The 15117-nt window shown below is 31.8% G+C and overlaps 1 protein-coding gene across 3 annotated transcripts in view; it reads left to right on the top strand.

Annotated features, from left to right (window-relative positions):
- Positions 1-15117, top strand: part of LOC114327605 (ATP-dependent Clp protease ATP-binding subunit clpX-like, mitochondrial) — a 131969-nt gene that overhangs the window by 1344 nt on the left and 115508 nt on the right. The window lies entirely within an intron of this gene.

Raw genomic sequence — 15117 nt, 5'->3', positions numbered from 1 at the left:
AAAGTTGCCCAATCAACTGCTAAGTATTTTGGTAAAATTTTTTTGAAATTAGAAAATATCTTCTGCCCCCCAAGACAATTAAAAATTTTGAAAAAATGTTAACAGACGAAAAAAATTTTTATTTCGAAACGAAAATGTAATAAGTAGTTCACAAAAGTTGCCTAACACACTATTTAGTATTTTAGTAAAATTGGATTGAAATAAAAAAATATTTTCTGCCCCCCACGGCAACTAAAAATTAGAAAAAATACATTAATATGCAAATTTCTTTTGTAAGGGAAATGTAACACCTCATAGAACTTGAATAAATAAATTCGGTTTAAATTGGAAAATATTTTCTGGTTTCACAAGGCAATTAAAATTTTTACTAAGAAAAGTATACTAAAATATTCTTTTTATAACAAAATAGCCTAGCTTATCCGTCTCCCTGAGGTTACCCAAGTTTTTTAATACTAAAATAAATATAAAGCAAAGTACAAAATTAGGTATATAAAAAATATTACAAAAGAAATATGGTAAAGGCATTCTATTCGAAGATGTCTTCCGATTTAGTATTAAAGTGAGGCATAGTTTTTCTGGAATCAATGCGAGTTTTTATAAATCCATCCCTCGAATAAGCTCCACAACCTGCTAGAGAAGCTTGTGTCACAAGCTTGACACATCGTTCTACACATTGTTTGTGGCAGTGATATTTCTCAATCTCAATGTTAAACGAGACTAAGTTAGGATTCTTAATAAAATCTCGCAGATTGTCACTCGAAAATCTAGGAAATATAGGTGGTTCTGTAAGGTGATATTCTTGTTAGTTATTTACTCAAAGTAGTCGTTTGAATCAAAATTTTTATAGGAGAAAGCTTGAAGACCCAAACGTTTTTTGATTTGGTCACTGGCAAACTTCTTTTGATGTCAAGGGGTAGATCATTTGAATGTCGCAGGCATACAAACCACTAAAGCGGTTTTTTAAGATGTTCTTCTAACAGCTTAATGCTCCATTACATCACCATTAATGCCAGTATTTATGACTGTTTCGTCACATGCAACAGCTGGATTTGATACTTTCTGATATACCAGACAGCGGATACCCATATCCGAAATATTTGCACCCTGGCTCGTGCACAAGTGTTATGTGTTCTTCCACTATCGATTGACTATAAAATTTGGTATTGTTTTTTACTTGAGCTAAAGTTTTGTCTTTGCGTCGGTAACTTTCTTCTTTTACCGTTGTTCTCTCTGATTATATTTGTTTTTGTTTTCCCTATCAATCGAGCTTATCACCATTTTTCTGGGACCTCTTTGATTTAATAGAAATTCGCGGTCATCCAGAGGCACTTTTTGAGATTTGCTACAAAGACATAGTCAAAAGGAACTACAACGTTAATGGGGTTTTATTATTTGATATGGTCAATGGACATCTATATATGAAAAAACCGCGGAGTGCTACCATTTAAAGGGGTGCGTTTTTGAGAAATGGGTGAATTAGTTCCTGGGCACAGATTACATTAGGGTGAGTTCTATGCACTTTTGGTACAAATACGTCTACATAAAAATTGTTCCTCGTTAAATTTTCTATCTAAACATAACTTTTTAAAGTCAAAGATACTTTTTTTTACAAAAATATATTCAAAAGAAAAAGCACAAAGAAACCCAAAAGAAAGAAATTTTGTTTTTTGTCCCATAACTTTTGTCCACGGGGATATAGGTATAGACATTGCTTCACAGAAAAAGAATTTACATATTTTTTCTTTAAAATGATGTTTTGTAGAGATCATTTGGATTTACAGTTTTCGAAATATGATTTGTTTTAAATTCGCCACTCACAGCAATTTTGGGCAATTTTCCTTGTTATTTCGCAAATATTGTTCTGTAACTTTTTTCTACATAACTTTAGGTATATGCAATGGTACACGTAATAGGAATAGAAATCAATTACCTTTAAAATGGTCTACTGTATAACGTTGTACGACTTTTTTTTAAAGAGATTATGGTTTTTCAAGATTTTATACTTTTAACGATTTTTTTATAATATAATATAAAAATAAAATAAAATTATTATATAATATATTATATATTATATAATACCTAATATAAAAAAATATTATTTTTTACATTTTTTTACGATTGTTTTTGAAATTCCTCATTATAAATTTTTTTTGTACATGAATATACTATCTATCTATATATTGCGCAACAAAGAGGGCTTACTTTCTGTTCTTTAAAATGGTGTATCATCTATATTTAAATACATAATGGAAACCGAGTCATTCTTTGATATTTTCTTCCCGGTATTATTTAAAATTATTTCTTTTCCCAAAATTTCATAAACATTAGTTTTAAAAAACATCACTTTAGTTAAAATTATTTAAACGTTGACATTTAAGAAATTTTCAAAATCAAAGTCCATCTCTTCGTTAGCATTAGCTTCAATATCTTCCTCTGACACCTCAGTTATCTTAGAGTTCCCACAATTAGTACCCATGCACATGCACCCTTTGCAGAATATTGAACAACTTATTCCTAACTTCCTACAACCGCAGTTTTTTGTACATCCTTTGGTACATTTACATGCTATTTTTTCAAGCAAAGCTTGTGGTGCAGGAGCTTTGACAGTAAATATTGGAATTAATCCATATTTTGTAGTTTGCCCCGCCGAGTCAAGTGGATCCAAAGTATTACCTATAAAAAATAAGATTCAATCATAACACACAATCACATAAAAAAGTTATAATGAGAAATTTAAAAAATAATCCTAAAATCAAAAATCATTGCAAGTACTTATTACAATTTGAAAAAGCATATCCTATTCAAAAAACCCTAGAATTTTTTATAATACACCATTTTAAAGTTAACAGAATAAGCTTTCTTTTTTATCATATAATATAATATAGGGTAGGTGGGGGTAAAAGTACACACGGGGCAAAAGTACGCACTTACATTTTTCAGTAACTTCTTATATGTTGGCGACAACATCTTGTGGCATATGTTTGTACTACTCAGTAGCATTGGATGAGAAACTTTGGCGCAATCAAGGCGAACACAACAACAAAAATGAGGTAAAAATTATTTTTGTACCTTTTGATCTAATTTTTCTTAAAAATTGATTGATTCTAATTCTTAATCTTTCAAACTCAGATTATTATTGGTTAGGCATGTTGAAAGTTTATTGTTAGAAGTCTTCTTCTACATAACAGTTTGAAGTTCATATGTGCATAGTTTCATATTAGGGTTAGATATATTATTGGTTGCCGGATGGGGCAAAAGTACTCACACAAATGGGGCAAAGGTACGCACTGCGAACGTTGAAATGGGGCAAACGTTCACAGTGCGTACCTTTGCCCCCAGTGACGTAGACTTTGCAAATGCATGTTTCAAGTCAATCTTCAAAGTGAATATGAAGTTGAGCTTGATATTCTATCAGCTAATTTTGTCTCAATTGCAAAATGTCTCAAATCCGCAAAAGTACGCACGTGCGTACTTTTGCCCCATTGGGTGGGGCAAAGGTACGCATTTACATTTTTTTTTCAAAATGTTATCAACACTACAAAAATGATATTAAAGAATTTCCATTTGCCTAATATGTTTACAAAATGTATCAATTTCACTTTCATTTATACTCTGTGCCAATTCAAGCATTAGGAGATTCACTAGAGATGAAAATTTAGAAAATGCGTACCTTTGCCCCCACCTACCCTATACCATATAGAAAAAAAAGTTATAGTGGGAAATTTAAAAAATAATCGTAAAAAATATAAAACTCGTTAAAAGTATAAAGTCTTGAAAAAGATAACCTCTTTAAAAGAAGTCGTACAACATTATACTGTAGACCATTTTAAAGGTAATTGATTTCTATTCCTCTTACATGTACCATTGCATATACGTAAAGTTACGTAGAAAAAAGTTACAGAACAATATTTGCGAAATAACAAGGAAAATTGCCCAAAATTGCTGTGAGTGGCGAACTTTGAAAAATCATATTTCAAAAACTGTAAATCCTAATGACCTCTAGTAAACATCATTTTAAAGAGAAAATGTATAATTTTTTTTCTGTGAAGCAATGCCTATACCTATATCCCCGTGGACAAAAGTTATGAGACAAAAAACAAAATTTCTTTCTTTTGGGTTTCTTTGTGCTTTTTCTTTTGAATATATTTTTGTAAAAAAAAGTATCTTTGATTTTAAAAAGTTATATTTAGATAGCAAATTTAACCCGGAATAATTTTTATGTAGACGTGTTTGTACCAAAAGTGCATAGAACTCACCCTTATGTAACCTGTGCCCAGGGACTAATTCACCCATTCCTCAAAAACGCACCCCTTTAAATAGTAGCACTCCGCGGTTTTTTCATATATAGAGATTCATTGACCATATGAAATAATAAAACCCCGTTAACGTTGTAGTTCCTTTCTATAGTACATAATCAATAGCCTATAGATCGAGTTAGCACATATTTTATTCCAAATAAAATAAATTTAAATTTCCGTAAAAATCAGATATTTAATAAAATTCAAGGTCGGGGGGGGGGGGGAGAGGGGCAGAAGATTCGTTTAGAAAACGAACTACTCGTTTTACTAGTATGCTAAAAAACTAACACTAGCAACTTTTTCACGCTATTACATATAACATTTTCTTTTATTTTTTCGATGGACCATTCTTGTTCATTGCCTTCTTCCATCAATTTGTGACTTTGATCACAAACGTAACTAAATTTTTTATATTTTCGGTATTTTTGTGTACAGACATATCAAACTTTAACCTATTTTAGATTCACATGAACGTATGTCCACCTGCTTTAAGTTGTGATTTGCACATGCATATCTATGTATAAAGTTTATCCCCCGATATGTCTAAGTACACAAAAATAATGAAAATAAAACAAAATGTAGTAACGTTTGTGTGTCCCTAAGACCCCTAATTGTACTTGATAGTAGAATTTTCGGTAATCTACCCTCTGCCATCCTCTGTATGTGTCCTATCCATCATAGTCATTGGGCTCTTATTACTCCTGGGTACCCCATATAACTCTCTTAGATCTTCATTTGTCCTTCTGATCATCCCGTTCTCTATTTTTCCTCCAAATATTTTCCTTAGTACAGTAGAACCTTGATAAGTCGGATTAATCGGGACCACAGCCTCACCGCGTTATCGAAAATCTGGGTTAGCCGAAGAATAAACACATGAAATACATACTGGGTTGGGATAAAGTATGGAACCAAGCAAATATCTTTGAAACGAAAAGAACAATATTTATGAAACTTTGCATGCAAGTACAGTGACGCAAAAGGCATCTGTTGCCATATTTTTTGTTACTATTCTACTTCCGGTTTCACCGGAAATACCTCTAACTTATTTAATTTAAATGGGACACCCTATATATTTTTGCGGATTTTAAAAGAACTTGTTATTTTTAATTCATAAATACCAAATTTGGTAGAGAACATTTATTAAACAGTGCCTGTAGATAATTTTTTGTATTAATACAACGTAATAGGAAATAAACGAGTACCATCTATACTGTAGACTAAAATTGTTGTTTACATGCACTGCATGACTTATTTAAATTTAGTATAGTAGGTAAAACTGTTACTGAACTAATTGACAGAAATAAGTTGTATTAAAAATGGTTCATTTAAGTGGAAAAGATCGTATTGAAATATTAATGATAATAGGTTATGGTGAATTTTCATTTTTTGGAAGTGAATTTTCCAAATCCATGGATTGGACGTAAAGGATTCATAGAGTGGCCCGCTCGTTCTCCGGACCTCAACACGTTAGATTTTTTTCTTTGGGTTATCTAAAATTACGTGTTTACGTTAGGCGACCAACATGCTTGCAGGATTTGAGACAAAGAATAATAATTGATGAATGTGAACTAATACGTGGAGAAATCTTGCAAAAAGTGATTCACGAATTTATTTATAGGCTTGTACGTTGTCAGGAGGTGAACAGCAAACATTTTCAACATTTGAAATTATTTTTTTTTTATTTTTAATATCATTGGTCTAACGTAAATAAATTAACCTATTTTTTAACTGTAAAGAGATTTATTTCTTGTTTTAATAGTTTTTTCTTTCAAACTTGGTATGTATGAATTAAAAATAACAAGTTCTTTTAAAATCTGCAAAAATATACAGGGTGTCCCATTTAAAGTAAATAAGTTAAGGGTATTTCCGGTGAAACCGGAAGTGGAGTAGTAACAAAAAATATGGCATCAGATGCCTTTTGCGTCACTGTACTTGTATGCAAAGTTTCATAAATATTGTTCTTTTCGTTTCAAAGATATTTGCTTGGTTCCATACTTTATCCCAACTCTGTATATGCACAGTACATCTAAATTATGTACCTACAGTTATATACGGTATTGTTCATTTCTTGCTAAAAAACTCAGTTAAACTGAAAAAATGTATGTCTTATCTGATGAAAATCAGTGGTGTGTGTGGCTGGCCTCCACACCATGTAAAACTTTAGAGCCTAGAAACCCCAACGGGCGACCATGGCCCTCCATGGGCTGTCAGCGGTCACCGATGATGATGATGATCTTTCACCATTATAAATGTACTGATTACTTACTGAAGACACAAAAAAGACAGTTATTATACTTAAGATATTTTCAATATATTGATATTTAAAGAAGATGATATATTACCCACTAGAAGGGATGAATGATCTGTCCTTTCTGTCTAAAAGTTGAATAGTAGAGCAGAAGTGTTAGGCAGGAGAGGACAGAAAGGTTGACTTCTTAACCAAATATCCCACTGTACTGGACCAACCCACCTTTTAATAGTAGAAAATAAGGAGCATTGTGTTTCCTTATTTAAACATGATATTAATATCAGTGCTACTAAATACACCAGACCTCTCCCCAGACACATTAAAAATTACAATATCGATTCACACCAACTGAGACATCCAGAAATCACATGAAAGCTATAAATATTCATAGCCCGGGAGGTAGGGTCAAATTTAATCGAAGCATTTTAGCATGGCTGTTTTCTTTTTATTTAGTTAGGTGTTCCAAAGCTTATTAACAAATGATGTGTCAGCTGGCCCAAAACAGGAGATTTTAGGCAAGAAAAGGTAAAATGTGAAACTTGATGGAAAAACGCTACAACTTATATGTCAAATATTTATATCCGTCACTTACGTGTATAATAGCCAAGAATACCTAGCTACTGAATTTCACCCAGACGACTCGGGTTCAATTCCTAGCCCTGAAAATCTTTTTTGTTTTTAAAATTGACATTTTGATTTGAAAAATAATTATTTTTTGATAATACCACGTTTTTCTTATTTATACGATACAATATAAAAAAGTCTGTATGTCTTTTATATAATCGTAAACTATGCATTTGATCTATGATAATATTATTATCAATACAATATCAATCAATACAATAATTATAGGCGACTTTAATGCGAAAATTGGCTTCAAACAAGATGATGCAGAAGTAGCAATGGGCAAGTATGGGTATGGCGACAGAAATGAACGAGGACAAAGACTGCTTAATTTCTTACACCAGGAAAATTTATCCATGATGAACTCTTTTTTCGATAAAAAGCCTCAGCGTAAATGGACATGGATAAGCCCAGATGACAGTGTCAAAAATGAGATAGATTTTATCATAACAAACAGAAAAGAAATAATTAAAGACATTGAAATACTTAACAAATTTTCGGTAGGAAGCGACCACAGATTAATCCGAGCAAAGATACGATTAAATGTCAATTTCGAAAGAACCAAGATGATCTTCAAAACACAAAAGACGAAATGGATTCCCCCAGGAAACAACAACCTCTATGAAGATGTACTAACCAGACGTATACAAGACCTTGAAAACGACATAGAAGACATTGAACAAGCAAATAATGTCATAACGAAAGCACTCAAAGAAACAGAAAGGGAGTGCTGCCCGACTGTCGTGACCCATAAAGAAAAATTAAGCCAAAATACCAAAGAGTTAATAAGTAAAAGAAAACAGTTGACGGAAAAATACGACTCCAACTACACAACACTGAAGAAATTAAATAAAGATATCCACCGATCAATCCGAAAAGACATAAGAGAAAACAACACAAGAGAAATAACTCACATAATTCAAGAAAACAAAGGTTTAAAAGTTTTGAGGCGTAATCCGAATAACATCTGTAACAAAAATATGTACAAAATCAGAAACAAAGATGGCAACATGGCCACGGAAAAAGCCGAAATCCTCAAGGTTGTCGAATCGTTTTATCGCGAAATGTATGAGACCACCAACGAAAGGCAAGATCAGCCCCTGCCCAAAATCACAAACCAGGGATCAGAATTAATGCCAGAAGTAACACCACATGAAGTTAAAAAGGCACTTTCAGAAATGAAAAATAATAAATCCCCTGGCGATGACGGAATAGTAATCGAAGCAATCAAACAAGGTAGAAATAAAATTATCCAGGCTTTGGCCAAACTTTTCACCCAATGCATTTACCAAGGAAAAACTCCTTCTCAATGGAACAATGCAGTCATTGTTTTATTACACAAAAAGGGTGACATAACAGATCTGAAAACTACCGTCCTATCAGTTTGCTATCACACATATATAAACTTTTCACAAAAATTATCAAAAAAAGACTGGAGGCTAAGTTAGACTTCTATCAACTTAGAGAACAAGCTGGATTTAGATCTGGATATAGCACTAACGACCACTTACTGGTAATAAAAAACCTAATAGAGAAGTCTGCGGAATACAACAAACCATTGGCACTGATATTCGTGGACTACGAGAAAGCATTCGATACCATAAGCCAGCAGAAAATGTTAAAAGCATTGACAGAATGCCGAATAGACCATCGCTACATTAACATGATCAAATATATCTACCAAACGGCAACGGCTAGCGTAAGACTGTCTGAACAACAAACAAATACATTCTGTATACAGCGAGGAGTACGGCAGGGAGACACCATCTCACCAAAGCTGTTCACAACCCTTTTAGAACAAACATTTAAGAAGGCAGATCTAAACGAATATGGTATCAATATAAATGGAGAGAAGCTCAGTCATTTGAGATTCGCAGATGACATCGTCCTTATAGCCGATCGTATGGATGATGCAATAATAATGTTGAACAAATTATATTACGCTTCTTTAGAGGTCGGACTAAAGATTAACATCAACAAGACGCAAATAATGACTAATCTGGTGCTAAATCGTAATATTGTTGTTGATGGAATGAATATTGAGCAGACTGCATCTTATAAGTACTTGGGACATGAAATTCGGTTGGGACGAGATAACCAGACGTGCGAACTCCCACGTCGCATAGGATTAGCCTGGGCAGCATTTGGTAAACTTAACTATGTATTTAAATCGGACTTGCCCATATGCCTCAAAAGGAAAATCTTTGACCAATGTGTGTTGCCTGTACTCACTTATGGAGCCGAAACATTAACACTAACAAAAAAGGTAGTGAACAAGATTCGCGTAACTCAGAGGGCTATGGAGCGCCAGATGTTGGGTGTCTCCCTGAGAGACCGAATCCCAAACGAAGAAATACGCCGTAGAACAAAAACAACAGACGCTGTCGAAAAAATCGCGTCGCTTAAGTGGAATTGGGCAGGACACGTCGCCAGATTGCCAGACAACCGATGGACAAAACGTATTGTCGAGTGGAGGCCGCGAGAAGAAGCACTACGGAGCAGAGGACGCCCACTAACCAGATGGGCCGATGATTTGAAACATGTTATCGGTAACTGGATGCAAGCCGCACAAAATAGAGATAAATGGAAAGAGCTGAGGGAGACCTATGTCCAGCAGTGGACGCGTACGGGTTGATGATGATGAATATTATTATGATTGACCTCCTTAATAAACAAAGTTGTTGTACATAATCCCCTAAAGCTTCCTTAGTTAGTACGACCAATCTAAATGAAAAAGGGGTTGACCCCCCCCCACGTTCTTTTTTTATTTTTTTGGACCCTAATTTTTCACTTTTCTGTCACCAACCCCTTATTACTCTAAATACCGGGTGTCCACTTATATTTTCCCCCATTTTAACTGCCTATAACTTCTAAACAGCTTAAGATAGAGATATGCGGTATTCACTGAAATGTTTTATTTTAGTAAAAGTTTTGTCTGAATGGATGGAATTTTTTATATCGCTTTCAAATACGAAATAAAAAATGGCGGATTTTTGAAAAAAACTTCGTTGACTTTTTTTTAATGGGACACCCAGTATATTCTTTTGTAAATTGAAAGAAAAGTCATTCACCTATCTAGCGATATAAAGTTTTTCAAAATCGGTTGTCAAATCACTGAGTAATTAATTTTTAAAATGAGAGGTGCAACCTGGATATCACATACCTAAATAACATAACCAAGCAAGTTATGTGATTTCCACATTGCATCTCTCATTTTAAAAATGAATTACTCAGTGATTTGACAACCGATTTTGAAAAACTGTATATCGCTGGATAGATGAATGATCTTTCTTTCAATTTACAAAAAAATATACTGGGTGTTCCATTAAAAAAAAGTCAACAAAGTTTTTTTCAAAAATCCGCCATTTTTTATTTCGTATTTAAAAGCGATATAAAAAATTCAATCCATTCAGACAAAACTTTTACTAAAATAAAACATTTCAGCGAAAACAGCATATTTCTATCTTGAACCGTTTAGAAGTTATAGGCAGTTAAAATGCGGGAAAATATAAGTGGACACCCGGTATTTCCTTGTTCTCTATAATGTATAAAAATTAATGTTTGTCTGTATGCCCCTTATCGAATCCTAAACTATGCATTTGATCATAATTGATTACAGTATTAATACATCTGTTCTTTCATCACAAACTGTTATCAAAGATCTTGGAATATGGCTAGATAGCCCGATCAAGGAACACAAAACTTTACAAAAACCTCAAAAAAATTAAAGGAAGGATGAAAATTTGGAAATAGGTAGTTCAAATTTTCTATTATTATATAAGAAAAAGTTTACAATTCTAAACCGTCTCCATTTTACAAAAATAGGGTAATAAGGGTTGGTTTTTCATTAAAAGTGCTGTATTCTAAAAATAATGAAATAATAAAAAAAATGTAACAGTGAAAAATAAAATAGTCATCAGAGTGATTTAACCTTAAAGATTGGTCTTAAAATTTTTTTTAGATCTCGATTATTTTATGAGATATAGCCTATTTTTAATAAGGGTTGAAAACCAAAACTTTTAAAACGGTCTTATTCGGTTAGTTTTGTATCAATTAATCTGAAAATTGGTGAACACACTCTTTACAGATCTATTAAGGGTTTGAGGTTAAGATTTTCCAAAAATTTTCAAAAAAATTTACGGCCAGTGGAAAAATTTTGGAATTTTTTTTTTTGAATTGTCGGAAAAAGAACTGAAAACTTTGGTTTTTCTTGTAAGTATGTACTTACCTGAAAGAATTACATGCGCGTGCACGTATCCTATATTATTTTCTTTTTGAATTAAGTTAATAATTCGAAAAACTACATACATGTACATACTTGTATTTTTAAGTTAATTATTTCAATATAAACATATAAAATGAAAATATATCAAAATTTCTCAAAAAAATATTTCTTTTACTAAATATTTATTAGCTTTTCTAAAGTTCATTTAAAAATTAAATTAACTTAATTAAAAATAAATGTACTCTATTAAGACGCTACATCAGCGCGTCATCAATATTTTTTTTCGATAGTTCTCCGAACTTTCAACAGTGCGGCAACAGTGTGTCGGCAGTACTACAGTGTCAGTGACACTATACACTATACACTATACTATCAGAAATAAAGGCACAGTAATGTGATAACAATAATTATTATACTCATAGGCGCGCTAAATGTTGCCATGTCAGTCAAGTTCGATTTCTTGTTATAGATAATCGTTTTTTAGTAATTCCATTGTGACACAAAATCTAGACATAAGATAAAAAAGTTTATTTGAAGAAACTGTATTTTTTTGTCCTTCTTAAAGCGACACAGACTCGTTTTTTATATTTAAGTTAATTTTAGAGTAATTTCTACATACTAACATGTTTCTTAAATTGGGCTCTGTACCACAATTCTTTACTATATTGCGAATATGTGTGCCAGATATCTCGACAAAATTAAAGTTGCAAGTTTAAAGTTGCGTTTTTCGCTCGCTGATGTTGCCTCCTAAGTTATAAAGGATCAAATGACTATGAAGTACTAAAATGATAAAATGTGCAATGAAAAATCGTTTGTATATAGAACTGGATCATCACTGTTTACATTTAATTAATTAATCTAAATTATTCAAAGTTCATTTTCATCTTCGTTTGATGTAAAATTTGTGTCTGAATCAACTTCATTTATACTAGAATCAACTGTAAAATCATAATTTTGGGTCTCTTCAGTCTCTTGGCAGCTACCATCTAAACTATTATCTTAATCATCAGAAACTATAATGTCTTCCTTTTTATGATTTGTACAATTACCAGTTTGACAACTTCCGCATGCAGCATGAAAACGTTTCACCTCTTTTTAATACATATTTTTGTCTACATTCTAATTTCATCACAGTCCAAAAGCATTTTGTGTCTATCAACTTTTCTTTCTAAACTTACACTTTTTAATGTTTCAATTCCACGTTTGACAATTGCAATTTTTTCGTTATCACATTCTAAATGTTTTTCACAAATAAAACAAGAATTATTATTATTTGTTTCACTGTTCGCACTCATTGTAAATATTTACACAATTATTTTAACAGATCACTTTTATTGATAATAAGTTATAAATTCAAAAACTTTGACAGCCGAAAACGATAACAAAACATTGCAGCGTGAACCATGCGTGAACATTGCTCCAATTTTTTAGGTTATGTTCGTCTACTGTGTTTAGGAAGCGCGCCGTTTTCTCTTTTAAGCAGCTTTTTCACCTGTGTTTACGTGCCCCATATATTTTTACCTTTGCAATAGGCCTGCTGTATATATATGTAATATGTTATTCAAGCCTTTTTTAATATGTTCCCATATTTTCATTAAAAATAAGGCTTTCAGAAAAGAATGGCATCGATTTTATTAAAACATGACATTTTTTTGTAGTTGTTTATAATAAGTGAGCCTTATTTAAAAAGTATTCTATGCATAAGAAAACTAGATACCGCTTTCGAAAGAGTACATTTGCAAGTACCTACAAGCATATTTTTATAGTTTTTTATGAATTTTCAACAAAGATATTATTGATTGAAATCTTGAAAATAGACTTAAAATAAAAATCAAAAAAATATCCATTTTTATTCGCCATACAAATTTTTATCCTTTAAAGTAACGTTGTGCAATTTTAAATCTAAATGTTAATTAGCCATCTTAAAACGTAAATCTAAAAGGAATTTTAATTTAAATGATTATGTAAATTTTTGTGACAAAAAATATGTGTTGCTCTCAAAACTTGTATTAGTATATTTTAAAACATATTTTTCTAAATTAAATAATTTGTAATTCACAATGAAAATATATTAACGTTAAAATTGATATTTTTCTAAAGGTATTGTGTTTTTTTCGTACATTTTAATGTTTCATAAATGCTCCAAATTATCGATTTAAAAGTTAGTTAATTTTAAAATGTGACATTTTTGTTGAGCGCGCAATTCAAATAAGCGCACCTGTTAAGTACTTTAAAAAGGGCTATAGGTTAGAAACGAATCAAGATGCAAACAAAATTTTTAGTCAAAATGTTAGGATAAAAGTACCTTGATGATTTTTAAATAAAATTTTTTGTTATTATTGCCTTATTTTCCGAAATACAGCACTTTTAATGAAAAACCAACCCTTATTTCCCTATTTTTGTAAAATGGAGGGGGTGTAGAATTGTAAACTTTTTTTTATAAAATAATAGACAATTTCAACTACCTGTTCCCAAATTTTCATCTTTCCTTTATTTTTTTTTGAGGTCAGATTGTTCTTTGATCGGGCTAAGATACCTCACTAACTTTTCATGAGCACTTTAAAACCATCATTAACAAATCTTTGAGGCTTCTTGCATATATCAAACGAGTTACTTCTGATTTTACGTCCATCCAACCATTAAAGATTCTATATTGTTCGTTGGTTAGACCTCATCTGGAATATGCTCTTCGGTGTGGTCTCCCTATTATCAGTTGTATAGTGATAAAATTGAGAATGTGCAACATAAATTCCTTAGACATGTTTCATTTAAACTTGGCCAGTATATGCATTATAACGATATTCTACAGATGCTAAATATTACTACATTAAAAAGCCGTCGATTACATCACGACTTAATTCTATTATTTAAGCTGGTTAACTCACAAATCGACTGCCCAGATATGTTAGCCAAAATTGATTTCGCAGTTCCCAACCGCCAGACAAGACAATTAGTTTCATTTTCTGTACCAATAAATAGAACAAATTATGCTCATTATTCGTTCTTATCTCGAAGCCAAATTGCAAATCAATTTCAGGAACTCGACTTTTCACAGCTTGAACAGATTCAAGGCCGTATTGTTAAATATCACTTGACGACAGTTATTATCAGTTATTATCAGATGTAGGTACCTACTTTTTATGTTTATTATTTATATTATGTCTGTGTACTTTCATGTTTAATTGTCTTGTAATTTTTAGCTTATAAATGTTTTATTTTGTTTTAAACCTTTAACATGTTAATTGTATTTTTTTTTAAATTATCGTACTTGTTTTAAAATTGTACTTAATTTGTAAAATTCGTTCGCCCGTAAATAAATAAATAAATAAATAAATAATTATGATGACCTCAAGCAGAGTTGTTGTACATGAAACCGGGAAGGTTTCTGAGTTAACACGAGCAATGAAAGTAATCATTATTTACGCAGACACCACAAAAACAATATTGTTTATTAGAAAAAAGTATACGCAATATTTTTGAGTATTTTTTGGCTTTCTGGTAATTTTTAGGTATTTAACTCTTAAACATTATTCTTTAGTTCTAAGGCGGTACGAAGTTTGCCGGGTCAGGTATCTACCTAGTTAATAATAAAAAAATATTCTTGAACTATGTAGTTTGGCAAAGACTAAAAAGTATAAATCATTAATTTATGAATTTTAGATTGTAAGAAAAAAGCGTCAGCTGAATAATATGATCAAAAATGCAAAGTTTACGATTCTATA

This window comes from Diabrotica virgifera, chromosome 1, assembly GCF_917563875.1.
Source record: "Diabrotica virgifera virgifera chromosome 1, PGI_DIABVI_V3a".
NCBI classification, from domain to species: Eukaryota; Metazoa; Arthropoda; class Insecta; order Coleoptera; family Chrysomelidae; genus Diabrotica; species Diabrotica virgifera.
Note: the sequence above shows the minus strand (reverse complement) of the source record. Positions and strands in the feature narration are given on the sequence as shown.